Genomic DNA, 18,412 nt, shown 5'->3' with positions numbered 1-18,412 from the left:
AGTTGTACAGACCGTATAATATTTACGGTCCGTAAAACTAGAACGTATAAGACTACTCACAGATTCTACGAACCGTATAATATTTACGGTCCATACATTGGTCCGTCGAGCGCAATTTTGTCAAAAGTATTTTGCACAATTTAGACTCTTATAAATACCTGATGTAGGTTTCTTGCAGGCTACAATTCACCAGTTTTCAGTTTTTATTCCTTGGCACTAAATACTCATAGTTTTTGAAGTCTTTTAGGATTACAAACAATTGCAATTTATTTCTCTTCAATTCCAAGCAATCATTCGTAAGCATTATGATCTCAATTATTTGTTATTGTTCTTCTTCTTCTATGGGTAGCTAAATTTCCTTACTAGGGTTGTGAACCCAATGATCCACAGGGGGAATGAGTGGGAATCTGGTTCTCAGAGGGAACTTTGTCTATGAGTTTATCATCATCAAAAAGGGGAAATTGATTCATGACATATTTTGATGATTTGACAAACGTTACTGAAAGAACCAGAATACTTCGAGGTATGAGTCTCAAGGGGAACAAATGAGGTATCTGGGTAAGGGATCTGGTCCTTAGGGAGAATACAAAGGATGTCACTTTGTCATCATTAAAAAGGGGGGAATTGATAGGAAATAATATGTTTTGATGACATGACAAACCCTAAGAAACCAGATACAATTAGGTTCATCAATCTGAACTTAGTTAACCTTATAATATCTCATATGTTGCTTGTCTAACTTGCTCCTTGAAAGATCAGATGCCTGCAGGAATTGGTTCATATATGAGAGACCAGATATGTTGATTCAGAAGGACCAGATGGGATCAGGTCTCCAGCTTGCTCAACCAATAATGCAGCTATGGAGCTACTGACAGTGTATCCAGTACTTACAACGTGTTTGAAGAATAGATGAGGAACCAGGCTCCTCTAGATAAAGGTTCTGGTCAGTGAAGCTGAAAGTCTAAATCCACAGCTGTAAAGTGAGCGGCTAAAAAGTACAATGCAGTTGTACAGCAGTACCTCATCAAGGCCGATTGATTATTAGTTTAGATTTCATGAGTGATCATCTCTACTCTCTCTCTCTCTCTCTCTCTCTCTCTCTGTCTCTCTCTCTCTCTCCGTGCATATAAAGACATCATATTCCAAGAGAAGACTCATTCTTGCACAATCCAAAAATTTCTCTATCCAAAGTGCAAGTCTCCACCTTTCAAGGTGTTCCTCAAGAACAGAGCCACAGTAACCCGAAGGACTAGGTCCAGAACTGAAGATGTTTTAGGTTCTTAGGTTGTTAAGTCTTTGTTCTTTTGTGCTTAAACTGTAAACCTACTCTTCCATAAAAAGAATTTGTTTGTAGGTGTCCTAAACTCTCAAGGTTTCTTTCACAAGCTCTTGAGTGGTACACTAGGCTAGAGTTAGTGCAGTTGTATTAGTGTATGGCTAAAGTTAGTCATTGTAGTGAATTCTCAAAGGGTGCCTTTGAGTGGTACACTAGGCTGGGCTAAGTCTAGGTGTATTACTGTGCTTGGCTAGGGGTAGTCAAGGGTGAGGGTTGCATAAGCGTTATTGTAAGAGTGAGGGATTATGAGAGTTAATTCCTAACTTACGATAGAGTTGTAACCTGAGTTGCTCAGTCAGTGGAGTTGAAATCCTACAGGGGTAGGTCTTGGTTTTTAATCCCTTGAGCAAATAGTTTTGCACGTAACAATCTTGTGTCGATTCTCATACCGCATTGCATAAGGAAACTGGTACACGACCAGGTCCTTCATATACTCTTTGGTGGACGCACAACCTCTAACAATTGGTATCAGAGCGGGTTATTTCGAAAAGGTTAACACCTAGAGAGGATCTTCATCATGGCTAGTTCACCAAGCCTAGAGAAAGGAGAATCTATCACAAGACCATTAAGATCCAACAAAGAATATCATGGATAGTGGAAAGGGAGAAGGCATAACTTTTCATGGCTGAGGATCTAAGTTGTGGGACATCATTTGTGATGGACCTTATGTTCCTATGAAAAGTTGCAGGGGTGGATCTGGGACTGGCCAAAAGATTGAGAAGAAGCCAAGAGTTGACCGACCCAATTTCCAGAAAAGGAAGAAGTCTAAAGTGAGAGGAGGCAGTCAAAAATTACTTCAATAATGTTTACTTTGATAGTGACTGCTCAAGGCATATAACTGAAAGAGTGGATGATTTCCTCTCACTCAAGGCCTACCAAGGAGGGAGTGTGTCTTCTGGAAATGGCAAGAAAGGTCACATTCTTGGCCGTGGAAAAAATTGGTAAGACATCCTCCCATGAACTGAAAATGTGGCACAGAGGAACCCAGTCCCTAAAATAACAGAACAAGCAACAGAATCTCTAGAAGGAATAAAGGAAAGGTACAAGGTTAAAAGGTGTTTTTCAAAAGCATCTAACCCACTCTTGTACCTTTATATGTACACACATGTGGAGGGGTCAGGACAGCAGAAGCATATGTGACATTGCATATCTCAGAGCTATTGCCTCCTCTTCAAAATTACCAAAGGACCTGGTGTGCATGACTCAAGTCAGTAGTCTCTTTAGTGATTAATATGTCTAGAACTGTCTAGAATTCCATGTCATTAAGACTCTTCCGCTTCATATTCTAATTTGAGCCCTTTAAATGCCTGTCCATCCTGAACCTCTTCGTACCTCAAAAGAAAATCATTCCTCTTCAGATCTTGCCACAAAAATTACCATATCTGAAATTTGAATCATCCTTCCTCACTCGCCATAATCTAAACCCCACCATATCACTACCAGATTCCAAAGATAGTCCGACTCTGGTAATTTCCACTTCGATCGATTATTATAGAACAAATAAAAGACTCGATAAGCCCTGTGCAGATGTCACGACCCGACTAGGGGGCCGCGACGAGCACCCGGTGCTAGCCCACCCGGGCACCCCTTAGCTTACACTTAGGCTTGCATCTAGGTGAGCCACATCATTAATCATACATTCCTAAGCATCAATCATACTAGTCCCATTGGACAACAACATCTTTAATCATCATAGGCATCTATGCCACAACAATGTACATGGGTCGACGAGGCCAACAAAATGATATACAAAATATAGGCCGACAAGGCCAGACATATCTAACCACATACACGTGACTACGAGCCTCTAAGAAGAGTATAACATGTCACATGAGCGGGACAGGACCCCGCTATGCCCATAATTATATACACAAAAGAATACGTACCCAAAAGCTATGGCTCCGAAGGAAATGGAGCTCTGCTATGCAATCTCTGAATAAGCAGCTATGGATCAAGTCTGTCTCCCTGTGCACCTGCGGGCATGACGCAGCGTCCACAAACAAAAGGACGTCAGTACGAAGAATGTACTGAGTATGTAAAGCATGATCAACATCGATATAGAAGCATAATAGACAACATATGAAGTAGCATAGGAGGGGAAACAATAATATCATCATCATGGCACCTACTTGCCTTTCATAGGAACTTTCCATTTCTCATGCGTATTTCATAATAGTGCTCGTATTCGTATACATGCCCCTATTCGCATTCATATACATAGTCTTTTCACATTCATATTCATATTATACATAGCCATACGCTTATATACATACATAGCGTACCCGACCATAAGGTTCGGTGTTTCATACATACTTGGCCAACCAAGGCTCAATGTTATATCTACCTGGCCCTACTAAGGCTTAAGGTTATCCGTACCATCTGCAGACGTGCGCGCGCGTTACGTAATCATATACATATATTCTACCCGGCGTCATAAGCTCGGGGTTACATTATAGCCCTTCGTAGGCACACATAAGTATAATAGCCCATAGGCACCTTTAGCATCATCATTATTATCGTCAGCATTACTATCATCATCATCATTACTATCATCATTATCACTATCATCATTATTACTATCATCATCATTATCGTTACGTCTATATTATAAGGTTACTCGTCATATGAGGAGCGTAGTACAATCGTAGTACGTATCAAGGATCGTGAGCTTACAAGCTTGGAAGATCAATCATTTGGAGACAACATACTCGTATAGAGGATTTAGAAATTTGGCCAAAGAACCATGCCTTATGAAGGAAGGGTTAGCCTTACATACCTTTCCGTCGCACTACTCTACACTTGTGCGGTCTTTTCCAATGCTAGCGCCTCTACCTTCATTTAAAGTCATACTATCATTAGAATCGATAACTAGCACCATGGCTAAAGCTAGGGAAAATCGGACAGCATCTCCTTTGTTTATACAACATTTGCCCATATCGTAATTCAACTCCCAAACGTCAACAACACATTCACAATATTAGGACAATACCCATTAATCACCCACATTATCTAGACTTCTCAATTTGCTCCTAATTCACCCATATTCATGGTCATAACCCCCGACCTCGTCCATTCGCATACAATGTCTATTTCATGATCTTAACGTCGTTTATAACACATTCATATTACAACACAACAACAATCATGATTCAATTCAAACCATTTCTCAAAACGTCATTATTCATCATTCATGACCCATTTTATCATATTATTCTACAATCTAAGTATTTCAACTCTCCAATACCTTAGACAACATATAAATATCATGAATCTTACCTTAGATGGTGTAGGATTGAGCCTTGGGTACAAATGTCTCACTTGAGCAAAACCTTAGTTTTTCCTTCACTTGAACTTTTTGCCTTTGATGAGCTTTAATGGGTTTTCTTACTTTGATTCACTTGGTTTAATGATTGACCTTTGATTTCCCTTGGATTCTTGTTTATGAAATATATGTAATGTTCTAGAGGCTTTAGAGAGAAGTGGAGAGATGTTGGAAATGAAATAATGAAGTTTGGAACACATATAAAGACTTGGAACATTTTCAGCCGTCGGGAGTTCCACAGTCCGTGGAATATTATATGGTCCGTGGAACTGGTCGTGGTTCATGACCAGCCAGTCATCTTCTCTGCTGGCAGTTCCACGAACTCATCCACGGTCCGTGGAAAGTTTCACGGACCGTGAAACATGGTCGTGGAACTCACAGTTCCGAAGTTGCCTGCGGAGTTCCGTTCAGTAAAAAGGGCATAACTCTTGATCCCGATATCATGTGAGGGCCCACGACCTATGGTTGGAAAGATCTTTCAATTCTCTACAACTTTTCATTCCTGGTGTGTTTCAAAATTCCAAACTTATAATGACATTTTTTGCCCCTCCAAGTCAGATCATCCGGAAAGATTTCCTTAAATCGTCCCTTTTGGATGGCTTATGCTCATTTTTGGCTTATGGGTCCTTCTTAGGACTTGCTCAACCCTTCATTAACAATCTAAGGGAAGTTATCACTCTTCCCCAAAATTCCCTTAACACGTCGTCAACCCGTTACTCGTATTTTCACTGGTTCATTCACTTGCGTACCAACGGAAGATTTTCCGAGGTGCAACAGCAGACCTTCTCCTTGATGACTCTAAATGAGGGGGAACGAAACAAATCTAATATTATAGAAAGTGGAACTGAAACTGTTAAGGGGTTTAAAGAGGCCTTGAAGGTAAAAGAAAGCGATGAAGGAACTCAGAAGGGTCTCATATGTAGCACCCCCTTTTAGGAGGATGCCACTTACGAAACAAAAGCAAATTTCATACCTCAACGTTCAGAATAAATTTATTTAATAAGGTATTCACAATAATTTAGTAGCGAAAATAAGCCCATGTGAACAAGTTTCAAAAGTGCATACTTAAGTGTGTCACATGGATCACGTACAAGTCCCCAAACATATGCAAAATGAACATGCTCATGCAAATGTGATCTTCTTCTAAGCTTCAAAATAGTCTACCTCAATTGGCCATCCTTAAGTCTCCCTCGGAACATCACCTATGATAGTAACAAACTATCGATAAGCATAAAGCTTAGTGGCACATAAACTTAACTAACATTTCATGTCAAAAAGAGAAGCAGGCTATGTAAGGAGTACAACAATAAATTCTAGGAATATGCTTGTCAAAATCATCATCAAGTACATAACGAAAGTACAATGGTTTCAAGGAAATGAAATATCAAACAAGAACTAAATGAAGATACAATTCTTTAGAGAAAGTAAATATCATACATTAAAATAGTTCAAGACATCAATATTCAAAATCTCACATATCAAGAAGCTTTCCAAAGCAAATCCAAGAATTTCCACCATTTGGTTAATTTAATAGTGAGCTATGAATCAAATATAAGTGCAAGAAGTAAGTTCAAGACATAAGCTCATCCGAGTTATAACCAAGTACTTAATCAGTGTACGACACTTTAAGAAAGTCACCAAACCATAAGATAGTTCAGGATACTAATATTTCAAATACCAAGTGTCAAGAAAGCTTCCGAAACTAATTCACGAAACGTCATTCAGTTAGTTAATTTCGCCCAACACATACTTCATGCCATCACATCAAGCACTATCAAATATCAAGAAGAACCGAAGCCCCTGTCAAGAAGGATCGAAGCTCATATCAAGAAGGACCAAAGCCCCTATCAAGAAGGACCGAAGCCTATATCAAGAAGGACCAAAGCCCCTATCAAGAAGGACCGAAGCCCCTATCAAGAAGGACCGAAACCCATATCAAGAAGGATCGTCATCCGATAATCAAGAGAATCATGAGCCATGTTCAAAGTGGCTTTCCACTCATACTCGAGAATGGACAAAGTCCATCATCAAGACGAAATGCAAATCCAAAGTCAAGATGGGCAAGATCCGAAATCAAGAAGGGTCGTCACCCCATAATCAAGAATGTAATAACGCTCAAGCAATCCGTATATGTGGGTGAATTAAGTCGTCTTACAAAAATGTTTCATATAACACCAATGTGATTTTAGCATACTCATAACTCAATTTACAAAATCATACTCTCAATGATCATGTTATCATATTGATGTGTCTCAGGATATTCTTCACAACCCACAAAGCAAGTAAACTATCCAAGTAGCAACAAAACCAATATGCCAACAATTTAAAGTAGATATTATTTCACCAAGATTCAAGCTTCTCACAATATCTCAAACCAAATAAATTGAGAGCGAAGTTCAAGTTTAGGTGCAAACCTTGGAGCTTTAGAGCTTCTAAAGCTCAAACAAACACCAAGAAGTTTTAAATCCCAAAGCAGCAATCAAGTAAATATGTCGACTTCCTTAGCCAATTTCCCTTAGCTTGTACAAGAGTATATATATATGCCTTAAACACCCAATAAAATTTATAATTAAGTTCAATAGTTTCAGCATATCAAAACAAACCACGATATCGGTGAAAATCACCATAAACTAGCAAAACAGAAATTCTGGACAGTACTGTTGTCTTGTATAATGACTCAGTTTCAAAGGGGTAAACGGCAAAAATAGACTTTGTGGCCTTAATGAAAGTTGTAGATATATGTCTTGGGGTTTCAGAGAAATTCGAATCACTCCTATAGCAGTTTTGTACAAAAATATATGCTCAAAATACTAACAACAGTACATGTAGGGTTTGCCAAACAAAAATCTGGGCAGCACCTGCCCTGTACTTCATCGCCCATTTTCGAGTAAATACAAGCAAAACTAAGTTTTGAAGCCTAAATGAAAGTTGTAGGGATATGAAATAGATTTTTAGAACATCTTGAATCACTTAAAACTAAGCTTTATACAAGGAATTATGCTGAAAACACTAACAACAGTCCAGTCCAAAAACGGGTTTGTAACTTACCTCAATCGTGTGGAGTTGTTTGAGGCTCAACCAAGGCAAGTCTTGATGATTGACTTAGTGGATGAATATTATGAGAGAAGAGAGGTTTTGGTGTCTTGCTTCCTTGGAGAAAACGAAATTTATGGAGGTGGAGAGGATAAGAGACAAAAGGGTATGTATCTTACTTGATAAGATTGAAAGAAAATAATAAAATAAAATAAAAAGGCTGCCCACTTTTATAAATATCTATCTAATCCATCAAATAAATTACTAAGATAATAATAGGAGTATCTTACATATTACACCATAACACTTCAAACAAGTTTCAAATGTCGTCAAGTTCACATTCAGGAAGTGCAAAGTAAAATATACCCTTACTATCAAGATGTGGTCAATCGAAAATTCAAGTGTTAGTTTAAAAATTTTGAGGTGTTACATGATGACGAAACAGATAAAGAGGAAGGAACCTATTAGGGAAGAAATGGATGCAATCCGCAAGGCATGCAATCCACTAGAAGAAAGGTATTTGTCACAAGTAATCCTTGTGGTAGTGCAGAAAAGACATCATGTATATCTGCTCCTTACGAATAACAACAATCCTAACATGACAGACGAGGATGGAAACAGCTTTCCCGATACTGTGATAGATACAAAGATGTGCCACCTTGTAGAGCCTAATGTTTACTGGCATAGCCATGCTAAAATTTGAGGTACTAGCGGTCCAGCTCATTACATGTACTGTTGATGAGAACGGATCCGGCGCAACAATAAACTGGCTATGCTACATATGCAAGGTCCACACGTTCGGTCTCCATGAATCCAGAATGATGTGGTAATCATGGAGAGATGAAGATCCTCAAGAAGGTAAATGGACCAGGTCTCAGTGGTGCTACAAAGGAAGCTGACTCTTAGCTAAAGACTGAAAATCTTTGTCTAGACCCACTAATCCTTAGTTCTTGAGCCCCTTCTAGTCCCCCTAAATATCTGACCCTTTGTATTCCATCGCTTAATGACTATGGCACTCATGGTAGTTTAAGCATCATATTTTGTACTGATTAAGACTACAATGTTTTTTATATGCTTAATCTAATCTGGGCAATTACTCTGATTTGTGCAATGATCTTAATACTTGTTGCTACTATTCTTGCTTCTGTTATGTTACCCTAGTAGCCATGAGTTAATGCTACTAAACTTCTTTTTGACTTATGCTACTTTTATTACTCTTTTAAATGATGCCAAAAGGGGGAAGAAAATATAGGGGTGGGAAAAGGAGGAAGAATGATATGAGAAAGATGTTTTCACTATTAAAAAGGGGGAAAATAACTATATGTATATTTTGATGATTGTCAAGCCTGGTGAAACCAAAGAGAGCGAGAGACCCGGTCCTCAATATGGCCTCTCCATACATCTCACAGCCTCAAGAATATTATCGATATATATGAGAGAGACATGTGCGATGGATAAGGGGAACCGTGAAAAAGGGAAAGAAGACTGCAAGCTGGGCAAGTGAAGGACTGATCTGCAGGGGGAATGAGTGGGAATCTGGTTCTCAGAGGGAACCTTGTCTATGAGTTTATCATCATCAAAAAAGGGGAAATTGATACGTCATGACATGTTTTGATGATTTGACAAACGTTACTCAAAGAACCAGAATACTACAAGGAATGAGTCTCAAGGGGAACAAATGAGGTATATTGGTAAGGGATCTAGTCCTTAGGGAGAATATAAATGATGTCACTTTGTCATCATTAAAAAGAGGGGAATTGATAAAAAATGATATGTTTTGATGACATGACAAACCCTAAGAAACCAGATACAATAAGGTTTATCAATCTAAACTTAGTTAACCTTATAATATTTCATATGCTGCTTGTCTAACATGCTCCTTGAAAGATCAGATGCCTGCAGGAATTGGTTCATATATGAGAGACCAGATATGCTAATTCAGAAGGACCATATGGGATTAGGTCTCCAGCCTGCTCAACTAACAATGCAGCTATGGAGCTACTGATAGTGTATCCAGTACTTACAACATGTTTGAAGAACAGATGAGGAACCAGGCTCCTCTAGATAAAGGTTCTGGTCAGTGAAGCTGAAAGTCTAAATCCACAGATGTAAAGTGAGCGACTGCAAAGTATAATGCAGTTGTACAGTTGTACCTCATCAAGGTCGATTGATTAACGGTCTAGATTTCATGAGTGGGCATCTCTACTCTCTCTCCCTCTCTCCATGCATATAAAGACATCATCTTCCAAGAGAAGACTCATTCTTGCACAATTCGAAAATTGCTCCATCCAAATTGCAAGTCTCCACCTTTCAAGGTGTTCCTCAAGAACAGAGCCACAGCAACCCGAAGGACTAGGTCCAGAACTGAAGATGTTTTAGGTCCTTAGGTTGTTGAGTCTTTGTTCTTTTGTGCTTAAAAACTATAAACTACTCTTCCATAAAAGAAGCTGTTTGTAGGTGCCCTCAATTCTCAAGGTTGCTTCTACAAGCTCTTGAGTGATACACAAGGCTAGTGTTAGCTTAGTTGTATTAGTGTGTGGCTGGAGTTAGTCACTGTGGTAAATTGTCAAAGGGTGCCTTTGAGTGGTACACTAGGTTGGGGTAAGTCTAGGTGTATTAGTGTACTTGGCTAGGGGTAGTCAAGGGTGAAGGTTGCATAAGCATTATTGTAAGGGTGAGGGATTATGGGTGTTAATTCCTAGCTTACGATAGAGTTGTAACATGAGTTACTCGGTTGGTGGAGTTGAAATCCTATAGGGGTAGGTCGTGGTTTTTAATCCCTTGACCAAGGAGTTATCCACCTAAAAATATTGTATCGATTCTCATACTGCATTGCATAAAGGAACTGGTACGCGACCAGGTCCCTCATATACTTTTTGGTGGACGCACAGCCTCTAACAAAATCCTTATGCCCTCACATAGACCAAAAAATGTCCCAATACATATATGTACACATAACCGGTTCAGAAGACTAAGATAAGAAGAAGAGAAACACTCGCACTCACAAAGAAATTCTCTAGTTACACATGTAGATACCATAGGCTTGCCCTTATTTTCAGCACCCTTGTGTCACGACTCAGCCCTGTGGGCCGCGACTGGCACCCTACTTGGGTACCCAGACCAAATTACGTATTCATTGCCAAATCCAAACTTATTTCAGAATTTCATAAAAATCATATCAAACATAGTTTATATCAAAATATGTCTTAAGCGGTCGCACAAATCAAAATGTCATATCGGATCCAAACTGCGCGGCGGAATAGACATCGCCGGTCAAAAATGCAAATATAAGCATAAGGGCCATTCAGGGCCATCAAAACAAACGGACCGCTTTTAGACCAGAAAACAAAATCAAACGAACATATATAGGACCCTCGCCCCACATATATGACTACAGGCCTCTACGAACTCAAAACAAAGACATATGGCGAGACAGGGCCCCGCCGTACCCAAATAGTCAAATGTACAGAATATACATAGCAAAAGGGAGTCTGTACCAAAAGTGGACTCCGAGTCAAGAAGGAGTACTCCGAAGTAGCAAAGAGTGAAGCCTACAGTGGAGGATCACCAATATCTGCACCTGCGGGCATAAAACGCAGCCCCCGGAGAAAAGGGGTCAGTACGAAATATGTACTGAGTATGTAAAGCACGGAGTACAGAAATATGGGCCAAAACCGAAAGCAAATCAGATGACAAAGTAGAGTACAAATCAGTATGTCAAAATCCGTATCAAAATCATATACATATACATAATGCAAACGAAATCATGCAAACGCTTAAGAACGTGGTCGCCACTCCGACGCCGGCGCCACACACAGCATAACACCAGAAGGTTTCAAATCTCCGTACATCCCCGATCACAAACACAAACATAGGTGAGCGTATCGCATCACGAGCCATATCACAGCATAACTCCAAATGGAACCCGGCCCTATGGCGAAGCCTCGGGAACCGCAACACAGCATACGGCCGAATTATCATAAGGCGCACGAATCATAACCGGCCCGGGAACCGGTGAACGAAGTCATAATAGGGCACGAGCGGAGTTGTGAGCAAACAAATGCAATACATATTTCAAAATAGCCTTTCAAAACATAATGAGTTCATATATCCCTTCATAAACCAAAAATAGTCAAATCGTTAGTTGGTACGAATGTTCATTCCACAAAACGTTTTCAAAGTAGTGCATATAACTCAAAAGCGTAATTTAACATATCATAGTAATCGAAGCATATCTCATAGAGGAACGTTTCGAAATCAAAGGGGTCATATCAAACTTTATTCAAAAGGAGAGCCCGATAGGACAAATAGGGCGTCTCGGGGTTAGCGGGCCCACCTCGAGTCAAATTGAGGTGGCGAACATAGTTTACGAACATTTATAGGCCAAAAGGTCATACATAATCATTATCAAGTGACCCGATCACATTTTGATAGGTTTCGGACGATTGGTGGCATTCTAGCCAAAATAGAGCCCTTAGGCTTCAATTGAATTTAATGAATAGTAACTTTTCTGTGGATCGGGTTTCGAGGAGCAGAAATGCTCCGGAGGTTCCAATATTCACCTAACATACTAAGACATGCCAAACGAAGAAGTGGGAAGCTTTACATACCTTACTGACGTCTTATTCTCTCCGAAAAGTCAAGTCCCGTTTCGTCCGAAATCTGCAAATGGTCAAAGTTACCAATTTGAGATTTTTAGGCTTAAAAATGCCATTAACTTCATTTTTGCCTACCGAAATTTCGGCAGCACTTCCCCTATAAATCTAACGTCCCCGAGACTTAGCTCGGCTCAAAATACATCAACAACAACAACACACACATCATCAAACAACACAAATCATAATCAAATCATTATAGCTTCAAAGTTCTACCTTATTACATAAGTTGGCAACTTTTCATTCAAAACTTCAAAATCCCAAATCTATATCCACATTATTGTATTCATTCACTCATTCACAATTATTCAATCACATTCCAAATATATTCCAAGCCATATACGAAATTGCCCAAAATTCATTACTTTCCATAATTCTTTCAAAGCATCAAAACTTACAACGAACGTTCTAACTTGCGTCGTTTCATTCCGAATTCATTAACATCAACCATAAGTCATATTTAAAGTCTTTGGCATCAAAGATATACAATGATATACGCAAATATACAAAAGGTATACACTTTCCCGTAATGATCCGAAATCCTTTTCCAACGCCAATTCAATTCTTTAAACGTTCATTTACGACATAAAGGTCACAACGACACATTAAACAAGCTAAACAAGATCAATTCACATTACTTTGCACTTCATAAGTGCCACGGCTCCAACACCAACACACACACACCCACGGCTTTCTACATACATCAAAGTTACGGGATTCTCGTCTATTCTCAATCCTTAACACATTCATATCAATTCTATAACACAAAAGTGTAAGAATTCTCACCTTTTCTTGAAAACCCGACTTGTCGCAAACGCGCACCTTACGCCAAACTAATTGTACCCCGTTGAAGAGGGTCTTGAGTACTCCACAACTATGCAAAAATCAAGATTTTTGGATCACAACACAAAGGCTTGGGAATTATTTTTTTCCTCCCTTTTCTATTCGGCCGAGAGCCTTTCTCTTGTGGTGATCTTGAATTTTGTTTTGTTCTTGATAATTCTAAGTGTTATGTTGATATATATCCATATAGGGGTCATGTGCATAGCACATGACCTTTAAAAGTGGGCTTGGACCAATGCTATGGCCGGCCACTTCAAGATTTTTGGGCCTCAATTTTGCTTTATATTTTTCTTGGCCCAATTCATTAAACGTCCCGTTTTGTAATTCCCGAAACTAATTTCCGAAATTTCAAATTTACCCTCGGCCTTCCCCGATGTCTTAACATCAATGATTCCATAACCAACGTAGTCATATTCACTAAAATCAAAATATTTCCTTATAACACACAAATCTTAATTATTTCTCGATTTCCAATTATATGAAAACACGGGACATAACATTCTCCCCCCCTTAAGAACATTCGTCCCCGAATGTTAAATAAATCTTATGAAGGCTCACAAACATAACGGGAAAACCATTTTTATAAATAGCACACATGGTCCATCCGTTCATTAATACAACAAATACAAAAGTCTAGATTACAAGAGGCGTAGGGAATAAATGGGGGTATCTCTTCTTCATCTCATCCTCCGCCTCCCACGTCATCTCTTCTCGGTTATTGTTGCGCGACAGAACTTTGACAGAAGGCACCTCCTTAGTGCGCAATCTCCTTACCTGTCGATCCAGAATAGACACAGGCTGCTCGTCATAAGACAACTGCTCCGTTACCTGAAGGTCATCCACTGGGAATATCCTGGAAGGATCACCAATGCACTTCCGCAGCATAGACACATGAAATACCGGGTGTACAGCCTCCAAATCGGATGGTAAGTCTAGCTCGTAGGCGACTGCGACTATTCTCCGAACAATCTAATACAGCCCAATATACCGCGGGCTCAACTTACCCTTTCTGCCAAATCTCATAACACCCTTCATGGGCGACACCTTCAGGAATACCCAGTCACCAATCTGGAACTCTAACGGTCGACGTCGTCTATCAGCATAAGCTTTCTGTCGACTCTGAGCAGCCAATAATCGTTCCCGAATAAGCTTTACCTTGTCTACAGCTTCCTGGATCACATCTGGCCCAATCAGCTTAGTCTCGCCAACCTCAAACCAGCCAATAGAAGATCTGCATCTCCTGCCATAAAGGGCCTCGTACGGAGCCATCTGAATGCTGGAGTGATAACTGTTATTGTAGGCAAACTCTATAAGCGGCAAATGATCATCCCAGCTGCCCCTGAAATCAATAACGAGGCCCGCAACATATCTTCGAGCGTCTGAATAGTGCGCTCGGCCTGCCCGTCGGTCTGAGGATGAAAAGCTGTACTGAGGCTCACCTGAGTCTCTAATCCCTCCTGAAATGACCTCCAGAAATTAGCTGTAAACTGGGCACCTCGGTCAGTAATAATAGATACAGGGACTCCGTGAAGTCTGACTATCTCTCTGATATACAATCTAGCATAATCCTCAGCCGAATAAGTAGTCCGGACCAGAAGGAAATGGGCTGATTTCGTCAGCCTGTCCACAATAACCCAAATAGAGTCGTACCCGTGTAGAGTACGCGGCAACCCAACAATGAAGTCCATATTAATCATCTCCCATTTCCAGGCTGGAATCTCCATCTCCTGTAACAATCCACCGGGCTTTTGATGCTCGATCTTAACTTGCTGGCAGTTTGGGCACTGGCTAACAAACTCGGCAATATCTTTCTTCATGCCGTCCCACCAATACAAACACCTGAGATCCCGATACATCTTAGTGGAACCAGGATGAACAGAATACCGTGCATTATGTGCCTCGCCCATAATCTGCCGCCGTAAGCCCGCAACGTCCGGTACACAGAATCTGCAGTCGTACAATAATACACCTTCAGGAGAGATTTCAAACTGAGTCTTTGCTTTACTAAGGGCCACATCTCTGTACTGAGTCAAAAGAGGATCTTCAAACTGGCGCTGCTTTACCTCCTGAATAATAGATGACTCAGCAACTGGACGAACAGAAATCCCAGAATCTCCAGAATCCACCAAACGAACTCCGAGGCTGGCCAGCTGATGAATATCACGAACCAAATCTTTCTTATCAGATGGAACATCAGCCAGACTGCCCACGGACTTGCGGCTAAGCGCGTCAGCTACCACATTGGCTTTCCCCGGATGGTACAGAATATCAACGTCGTAGTCCTTTAGTAACTCAAGCCATCTCCGCTACCGCAAATTTAGTTCCTTCTGCTTAAAAATATACTGGAGACTCTTATGGTCCGTATAAATATCAACATGGACCCCATATAAATAATGCCGCCAAATCTTCAAAGCATGGATTACCGCGGCCAACTCAAGATCATGAGTGGGATAGTTCTTCTTATGCGGTCTGAGCTGCCGGGAAGCATAGGCTATAACTCGACCGTGCTGCATCAATACACAGCCTATCCCAATACCAGAGGCGTCACAATAGACAACATACCCGTCAGATCCCTCTGGAAGAGCCAAAACTGGTGCTGTAATCAATCTCTCCTTCAGCATCTGAAAGCTGCGCTCGCAGGCATCTGTCCACTGGAATTTTGCTGCTTTCTGGGTAAGCCTCGTCAGTGGTGCTGAAATAGAAGAAAAATCCTCCACGAACCTGCGATAATACCCGGCCAAACCAAGAAAACTGCGCACCTCTATCGGAGTAGTAGGCCTGGGCCAATTCTGCACAGCCTCATTCTTCTGCGTATCGACCCGAATACCATCTGCGCCGACAATATGGCCCAAGAATGCCACAGAAGTTAACCAGAATTCACATTTAGAGAATTTAGCATATAACTTCTGCTGACGGAGAACGCCAAGTACCGTCCTCAAATGATCTGAATGCTCCTCGGCTGATCGCGAGTAAATCAAAATATCATCAATAAACACAATAACAAACATATCCAGAAAAGGCCGAAATACCCGGTTCATCAGATCCATAAATACCGCTGGAGCATTAGTCAGCCCGAAAGACATAACTCTGAACTCATAATGCCCGTACCGGGTCCTGAAAGCGGTCTTCGGGATATCTGACTCCCGTACTCGCACCTGATGATAACCTGAGCGCAGATCTATCTTCGAAAAATATTTAGCACCCTGCAGCTGATCAAACAAGTCATCAATCCGGGGGAGGGGATATTTATTCTTTATAGTCACCTTATTTAGCTGCCGGTAGTCGATACACATCCGCAATGACCCATCTTTCTTTCTGACAAACAATACCGGCGCTCCCCAGGGTGATGTGCTCGGTCTGATAAAGCCCTTATCCAACAAATCTTTCAGCTGCTCCTTCAACTCTTTCAACTCAGCCGGTGCCATCCTGTACGGAGGAATAGATATAGGCTGCGTATCCGGCATCAACTCTATAGTAAAATCAATCTCTCGCTCAGGCGGAAGGCCAGGAAGCTCGTCAGGAAAAACATCTGGAAACTCACTGACGACCGGAACAGACTGAAGGGTAGGTATCTCCGCTGCAGTATCGTGCACACGAACCAAATGATAGATATAACCCTTCTAGATCATCTTTTTAGCCTTGAGGTATGAAATAAACTTACCCCTCGGCGATGCTGTAGATCCGAACCACTCTATAACTGGTTCCCCTGGAAACTGAAAACGGACTACCTTTTTCTGGTAGTCGACATTAGCATAACAGGAAGACAACCAGTCCATACCCATAATGACGTCAAACTCAAGCATGTCTAATTCTATCAAATCAGCCTTAGTGCTACGATCATAAATGGTCACAGAACAATCTCTATAGATCTGTCTCGCTATAACAAAATCCCCAACTGGCATAGCTACCTCAAATGGCTCTATAGGCTCAGACACTATCCCAATTTTACTAGCAACGAGCGGGGAAATATATGATAAAGTAGAGCCAGGGTCAATCAATGCATATACAGACCTGGAGAAAACCAGTAATGTACCTGTGACGACGTTTGGCGAAGCCTCCTGATCCTGGCGGCTGGCCAAAGCATATATGCGGTTCGAGGGACCGCTAGAGCCTGAAACGCCACCGCGGCCTCGACCGCGTCCTGCCGATGCTGGCATACCTCGCCCTCCATGGCGTGCAACAGATGGAGCAGAAGAAGAACCGGCGGCTGACCCTGTCGGCTGAGCCACACTACCAGAACCGCTCGCCAACGGACAGTCTCTCATAAAGTGGCCCTGACCACCACAAGAAAAGCAAGCTCCAGTAGCTCGATAACACTCCCAGGATGAGACTTCCCGCAATGAGGACACCGGGGCCTGGGTGGTCTGGCCTGGCTGGGACCCCTGGATACCTGTGAACCTGCCGCTCTGGAGCTCTGACCGGCCCCAGACGGTCCTGCACTGTCAAATCTCCGGCTACCTGACTGAGTACTCCGGCCGGACGGAGGAAAAGGTCTATCTGACTGCTGCTGCTGAGGCTGTCCGCCTCGAGAATCTCCAGAATAGCCTGCGGACCTAGCCCTCTTGGGCGGCCTCCTATCTCGATCTCTGCCAGAAGGATCAGACCTGCGACGGTCCTCCATACCCATCGCATAGGCCTGAAGTCGGGCAATGTCCATGTCTGTCTGCAATGACACTGCCATACAGCCATCAACCAAATACCGATCCAATCCCATAACATATCTGTGCATCCGATCGGACATATCTGCTACCACGGCCGGTGCATATCGGGCCAGAGAATCAAACTCGATATTATACTCGCGAACACTCCGACCCCTTTGCTGCAGACGTAAAAATCGATCAGCCCGCGCCCGCCGTAACTCTGGGGGCAGAAAGTGGCGGGTGAAAGCAGTCACAAACTGATCCCAAGTGGCTGGAGGGGCACCCTCTCCCCTAGACAGCTCCCAAGTCTCGTACCAATGAGTGGCAACATCTCTAAGTCTGTGCGAAGCCAGCTCGACCGACTCGGTCTCTGAAGCCCTGACCAAGTCCAGTGAGCGTCGCATCCCCCGAATAAAGTCTTGGGGGTCCTCGTCGGGCTTAGACCCGAAAAACTCTGGAGGGCCACATAATAGAAACTCCCAAACTCTTAGGTTGTCCCGCCTGTCATCGTCATCCTCGTCCCTCCGCCCGCGTCTGCGAGCCTGACCTGCTACTAGTGTAGTCAACAACTGTACAACCTCCC

The sequence above is a fragment of the Lycium barbarum genome, chromosome 7 (genome assembly GCF_019175385.1).
Source record: "Lycium barbarum isolate Lr01 chromosome 7, ASM1917538v2, whole genome shotgun sequence".
Classification (NCBI taxonomy): Eukaryota; Viridiplantae; Streptophyta; class Magnoliopsida; order Solanales; family Solanaceae; genus Lycium; species Lycium barbarum.
Note: the sequence above shows the minus strand (reverse complement) of the source record.